General features: G+C 43.2%; 2 protein-coding genes across 4 annotated transcripts in view; one reads left to right on the forward strand and one right to left on the reverse strand.

Moving 5' to 3' along the window:
• mRpS31 (mitochondrial ribosomal protein S31) overlaps positions 1-7,500 on the reverse strand; it is a 65,859-nt gene that overhangs the window by 41,174 nt on the left and 17,185 nt on the right. The gene's annotated exons all lie outside the window — the stretch shown is intronic.
• LOC138855408 (uncharacterized) overlaps positions 6,570-7,500 on the forward strand; it is a 30,913-nt gene continuing 29,982 nt past the window's right edge. The window contains exons 1-2 of the mRNA XM_070104638.1: positions 6,570-6,600; positions 7,038-7,127. The gene's annotated coding sequence lies outside the window, so the exon portion shown is untranslated. The remainder of the gene's footprint in view (positions 6,601-7,037; positions 7,128-7,500) is intronic.

The raw sequence follows: 7,500 nt of genomic DNA on the forward strand, positions 1-7,500 counted from the left end.
ACATCAATACAACAGCAACACATCAACACAACAGCAACAACACATCAACACAACAGCAACACATCAATACAACAGCAACACATCAACACAACAGCAACAACACATCAACACAACAGCAACAACACATCAACACAACAGCAACACATCAATACAACAGCAACACATCAACACAACAGGAACACATCAACACATCAACACAACAGCAACAAATCAATACAACAGCAACACATCAACAACACATCAACACAACAGCAACACATCAATACAACAGCAACACATCAACACAACAGCAACAACACATCAATACAACAGCAACACATCAACACAACAGCAACACATCAACACAACAGCAACACATCAACACAACAGCAACACATCAACACAACAGCAACACATCAACACAACAGCAACACATCAACAACAGCAACACATCAACACAACAGCAACACATCAACAACACATCAATACAACAGCAACACATCAACACAGCAACACATTAACACAACAGCAACACATCAATATAACAGCAACACATCAACACAACAGCAACACATCAACACAACAGCAACACATCAATACAACAGCAACACATCAACACAACAGCAACACATCAACACAACAGCAACACATCAACAACAGCAACACATCAACACAACAGCAACACATCAACAACACATCAATACAACAGCAACACATCAACTCAACAGCAACACATCAATACAACAGCAACACATCAATATAACAGCAACACATCAACACAACAGCAACACATCAACACAACAGCAACACATCAATACAACAGCAACACATCAACACAACAGCAACACATCAATACAACAGCAACACATCAACACAACAGCAACACATCAACACAACAGCAACACATCAATACAACAGCAACACATCAACACAACAGCAACACATCAACACAACAGCAACAAATCAATACAACAGCAACACATCAATACAACAGCAACACATCAATACAACAGCAACACATCAACACAACAGCAACACATCAATACAACAGCAACACATCAATACAACAGCAACACAACACAACAGCAACACATCAACACAACAGCAACACATCAACACAACAGCAACACATCAATACAACAGCAACACATCAACACAACAGCAACACATCAATACAACAGCAACACATCAACACAGCAACAACACATCAACACAACAGCAACACATCAATACAACAGCAACACATCAACACAACAGCAACAACACATCAACACAACAGCAACACATCAATACAACAGCAACACAGCAACACATCAACACATCAACACAACAGCAACAAATCAATACAACAGCAACACATCAACACAACAGCAACACATCAACACAACAGCAACACATCAATACAACAGCAACACATCAACACAACAGCAACAACACATCAATACAACAGCAACACATCAATACAACAGCAACACATCAACACAACAGCAACACATCAACAACACATCAATACAACAGCAACACATCAACACAACAGCAACAACACATCAACACAACAGCAACACATCAATACAACAGCAACACATCAACACAACAGCAACAACACATCAACACAACAGCAACACATCAACACAACAGCAACAAATCAATACAACAGCAACACATCAACACAACAGCAACACATCAACACAACAGCAACACATCAATACAACAGCAACACATCAACACAACAGCAACAACACATCAATACAACAGCAACACATCAATACAACAGCAACACATCAACACAACAGCAACACATCAACAACACATCAATACAACAGCAACACATCACACAAGGAGGGAGGCCCAACGACAGTATGAAAATGACATAGCATCGAGAATCAAGACTGACCCGAAACTGTTGTATAGCCACATCAGGAGGAAGACAACAGTCAAAGACCAGGTGATCAGATTAAGGACAGAAGGTGGAGAACTCACAAGAAATGATCAGGAGGTATGTGAGGAGATGAACAGGAGATTTAAGGAAGTTTTTACAGTAGAGACAGGAAGGGCTGTGGGAAGACAGCACAGAAAGGAACATCAAGAGGGAATATACCAACAAGTGTTGGATGACATCCGAACAACTGAGGAGGAGGTGAAGAAGCTCTTAAGTGACCTTGACACCTCAAAGGCGATGGGACCGGACAACATCTCCCCATGGGTCCTTAGAGAAGGAGCAGAGATGCTGTGCGTGCCTCTAACCACAATCTTCAACACATCCCTTGAAACTGGGCAACTACCTGAGAAATGGAAGACAGCTAATGTAGTCCCCATATTTAAGAAAGGAAACAGAAACGAGGCACTAAACTACAGACCTGTGTCTCTGACATGTATTGTGTGCAAAGTCATGGAGAAGATTATCAGGAGGAGAGTGGTTGAACACCTGGAAAGGAACAAGATTATAAATGAAAACCAGCATGGGTTCATGGAAGGCAAATCTTGTATCACAAACCTCCTGGAGTTTTATGACGAGGTAACAAAAGTAAGACACGAGAGAGAGGGGTGGGTAGATTGCGTTTTCCTAGACTGCAGGAAGGCCTTTGACAGTTCCCCACAAGAGATTAGTGCAGAAGCTGGAGGATCAGGCGCATGTAAAAGGGAGGGCACTGCAATGGATAAGGGAATACCTGACAGGGAGGCAGCAACGAGTCATGGTACGTGAAGAGGTATCACAGTGGGCGCCTGTTACGAGCGGGGTCCCACAGGGGTCAGTTCTAGGACCAGTGCTATTTTTGATATATGTGAACATGATGGAAGGAATAGACTTTGAAGTGTCCCTGTTCGCAGATGACGTGAAGTTGATGAGAAGAATTAAATCGGACGAGGATGAGGCAGGACTGCAAAGAGACCTGGACAGGCTGGACATGGGGTCCAGTAACTGGCTTCTCGAATTCAATCCAGCCAAATGCAAAGTCATGAAGATTGGGGAGGGGCAAAGAAGACCGCAGACAGAGTATAGGCTAGGTGGACAAAGACTACAGACCTCACTCAGGGAGAAAGACCTTGGGGTGACCATAACACCGAGCACATCACAGGAGGCACACATCAACCAAATAACCGCTGCAGCATACGGGCGCCTGGCAAACCTGAGAATAGCGTTCCGATACCTTAATAAGGAATCGTTCAAGACACTGTACACTGTGTATGTTAGGCCCATACTGGAGTATGCAGCACCAGTCTGGAACCCACACCTGGTCAAGCACGTCAAGAAGTTAGAGAAAGTACAAAGGTTTGCAACAAGGCTAGTCCCAGAGCTCAAGGGAATGTCGTACGAGGAAAGGTTAAGGGAAATCGGACTGACGACACTGGAGGACAGAAGGGTCAGGGGAGACATGATAACGACATACAAGATACTGCGGGGAATAGACAAGGCGGACAGAGATAGGATGTTCCAGAGAGGGGACACAGAAACAAGGGGTCACAATTGGAAGCTGAAGACTCAGACGAGTCACAGGGACGTTAGGAAGTATTTCTTCAGTCATAGAGTTGTCAGCAAGTGGAATAGCCTAGCAAGTGAAGTAGTGGAGGCAGGAACCATACATAGTTTTAAGAAGAGGTATGACAAAGCTCAGGAAGCAGAGAGAGAGAGAGGACCCAGTAGCGATCAGTGAAGAGGCGGGGCCAGGAGCCGAGTCTCGACCCCTGCAACCACAATTAGGTGAGTACAATTAGGTGAGTACAACAGCAACACATCAACACAACAGCAACACATCAATACAACAGCAACACATCAACACATCAACACAACAGCAACACATCAACACAACAGCAACACATCAACACAACAGCAACACACCAACACAACAGCAACACATCAACACAACAGCAACCTATCAACGGGAATACAATATAACAGGAACACATCAACACAACTGGAACACAACACAACAGCAACACATCAACACAACAGCACCCTATCAACTGGAACACAACACAACAGCAACACATCAACTGGAACACAACACAACTGGAACACAACACAACTGGAACACATCAACATAACTGGAACACAACACAACTGGAACACATCAACACAACTGGAACACAACACAACAGCAACACATCAACACAACAGCAACCTATCAACTGGAACACAACACAACTGGAACACAACACAACTGGAACACATCAACATAACTGGAACACATCACAACAGCAACACATCAACACAACAGCAACACATCAACACAACAGCAACACATCAACATAACAGCAACACAAGTGAGACAACAACAGAATAATTCACTTGAAGTAGAAAGGTTTTTCTGCTTTAGAAAAGACGACAGCAGTCGGAAAGTGGGGGGAGCCGCCCACGCCCACACCTGGCGTGGGCGGCCAGGTGTGGGCGTGGTAGTTGTGACCACGTGTAGGAGTGACGGTGTGCTGGCCAGGAGTGGGCGTGATGGTGAACTGGCCAGGAGTGGGCGTGGTGGACTGGCCAGGAGTGGGCGTGATGGACTGGCCAGGAGTGGGCGTGATGGTGGACTGGCCAGGAGTGGGCGTGATGGTGGACTGGCCAGGAGTGGGCGTGATGGTGGACTGGCCAAGAATGGGCGTGGTGGACTGGCCAGGAGTGGGCGTGGTGGACTGGCCAAGAGTGGGCGTGGTGTACTGGCCAGGAGTGGGCGTGATGGTGGACTGGCCAGGAGTGGGCGTGGTGGTGGACTGGCCAAGCATAGGTTGGCAGCCTCGTACATTTTATTTTACCAAATCATCGCCAAATATCAACAGTGATTAACGAGGCGGTGAAGTCCCATTCGTTTTCCTGGTCTGGTTTTGGTATCCGCCATCTTTACTTTCTATAAGTCATCTGCTCTCCCATATGCGCGATCATTTAATAACCTCAGTTATTATCGTTATCATCACAACCAAGCGCTAAACCCGCAAGGGTCATACAGCTCTGATCCACAGCCTCATTTTAGGATTGATTTCAAGTACACATAAACTTTTGTATAAACAATGGTGCCATCATAATGTCTTCACTCGACGTCTGTCTCTCAGAGTTCAGAAAGTCTTCCCAGCAGGTAGACAGAACCATAGACATGCAGACAGAAAGGCAGGATCGGTAACTAGCAAGACAGGAGTCACTGTCCTGATACCAGTCACTCCCGTCTCAGTTGTTGTTCAGTATTTCAATTATCACATTCCTTGTATCGAGTCTGTTTCTTATTTCCCAGCTGCTGTTTGACTCCTATAGAAATGATTATGTTAGGTAAGACACATATGCAACAGTTAGGTATCTTTATTTCGAAACGTTTCGCCTACACAGTAGGCTTCTTCAGTCGAGTACAGAAAAGTTGATAGAAGCAGAAGATACTTGAAGACGATGTAATCAGTCCATCACCCTTAAAGTTTTGAGGTGGTCTGACCACCTCAAAACTTTAAGGATGATGGACTGATTACAACGTATTTACATCTCTGTTGCCTCCTCTGCATTAGACTGAAGAAGCCTGCTGTGTTGGCGAAACGTTTCGGAATAACCTAACTGTTGTTACACGTGTCTTACTTATCAATAAGCTCGTCTCTCATCCTATATTTACATATATACATTGTTTAACTATTAAGATCTTATTTAATATTCCACATATAGTTATACCTTATTTTTAATAGGGATGGACGCGTAAGCCAGTGGAAGGCCTCGGTCAGATGACCAGAAGTTCCAGTAGCAGGTCATCATATGACTACGACCCACGTCAGGAAACACTTCTATTTCCTGACAAATCTTACCTAATGTTCTATATTTGCCAGTTTTTTCCTCACTGACTGTACGTCCTCCTTCATTAACTCTTTCCTATTGCAACATACCTTATTGCAATGCTTCTAGTTAAGTGTGCTGGATAATTTACAGTGAGAAAGTGTCTTTAATGAAGAACAAAAAGGCACAATACAGTGACTGGAATAATACACAAATAACCCGCACATAGGAGAGAGGAGCTTATGACGACTTTTTGGTCAGACTTGGATCATTTACAGTCCCTCTGACCGACACGTCCTCGTAAGCGCCTCTCTCCTAAGTGCGGGTTATTTGTGTCTTTAATGATGTGGCTGATGGCTGATCATGATCAATGGCTAGAAATCTGTAAAAAATTTAGGTGTTCGAAAAGCATTGATTGAGACAGTCTTTTCCACTGCCCACTGTGTAATACTTTCCCTGCCAGTGACCAAGACAGTTCCCATATAGTCTGTACATATTTAACCTTGCACTGACTAAATCAGAAAATATTAAACTTGACCACCACCTTAAAGCCCGATCAATGGTCAATATATTCCAATGCCTTTATAGAGATAATGTAATCCTCCATGAGCTGTTGTAAGAAAATAGACTGAAGAACGAGAGAGAGAGAGAGAGAGAGAGAGAGAGAGAGAGAGAGAGAGAGAGAGAGAGAGAGAGACAGACAGACAGACAGACAGACAGACAGACGGACAGACAGACGGACAGAGAAAGAAAATAGCAAATAATCACAGTTTCTGCATTTTCTTCATTAGTTGAATTAGAGAGGAACATCGTGGGGGAATCGAAGTGGGAAGTATGAGCGTAGCGAAGAATCAGTAGTGAGCCAGACGTGGCAGGAGGTGGAGGTACGCGTGTGTCAGTCTCAACAGAACCTTCTCCTTTCCCTTCCTTGCCACACATACCTAAACCTCAGTCGGTATTCTACTAACCACCCTGCTACATTAACTCACTCAGTGCCAGTGAATACTGATACCGTTTCCAGCTATAGACACACGACTTGTATTCAAATTTAAATACGCAGCTGTAGATTCGGGTTAAAAGGATTATTTTATGACAGTACAGTTCACGCCTAAAAGCACTAATTGCTTGTCCCCATTAACCAATTCGTTGTAAACTTCCCCCTTTCCATAAAAATATATACTAACACTATACTCAAGCATGACAAAGTTATCCGACCTATAATATCCAGCAAACTTTGAATTCCACAGTACATCAACTTTGACTTCCACAGTACACCAACTTTGACTTCCACAATACACCAACTTTGTATTTCTCCTCCCAGAACACTGAGCTGATCAGCCTAGACCCACAAGAGTTATCAGGATTTTACGAGGTTAAATACAGGAGATATTTCTCCCTACACAGCTAGGAGGTAAGTTCTTCATGAAGGCCATGTTAAAATTATTTAGGGTTTAAGTTAGTTTCTGGTTTAAAGCTTTTTTTTTACAAGACGGGTCATTAAGACTAATTCATTAATACACTGAAATTTAAGATCATAAATCCTGCAATAGGAATTAAAGCGGACTGTTATATTCACCTCTACAGTACACACCATATTGTGTGTGTGTGTGTGTATATATATATATATATATATATATATATATATATATATATATATATATATATATATATATATATATATATAAAATCACGAAACAAGTGATTTTGAATCATTAACAGAGCTGCGGCTGGCCAGGATTCTATCCTGCGATCCCATGCTCAGCCGTGTGAGAACTGAACAAAAT

Source organism: Cherax quadricarinatus, chromosome 5 (genome assembly GCF_038502225.1).
Source record: "Cherax quadricarinatus isolate ZL_2023a chromosome 5, ASM3850222v1, whole genome shotgun sequence".
Lineage (NCBI taxonomy): Eukaryota > Metazoa > Arthropoda > Malacostraca > Decapoda > Parastacidae > Cherax > Cherax quadricarinatus.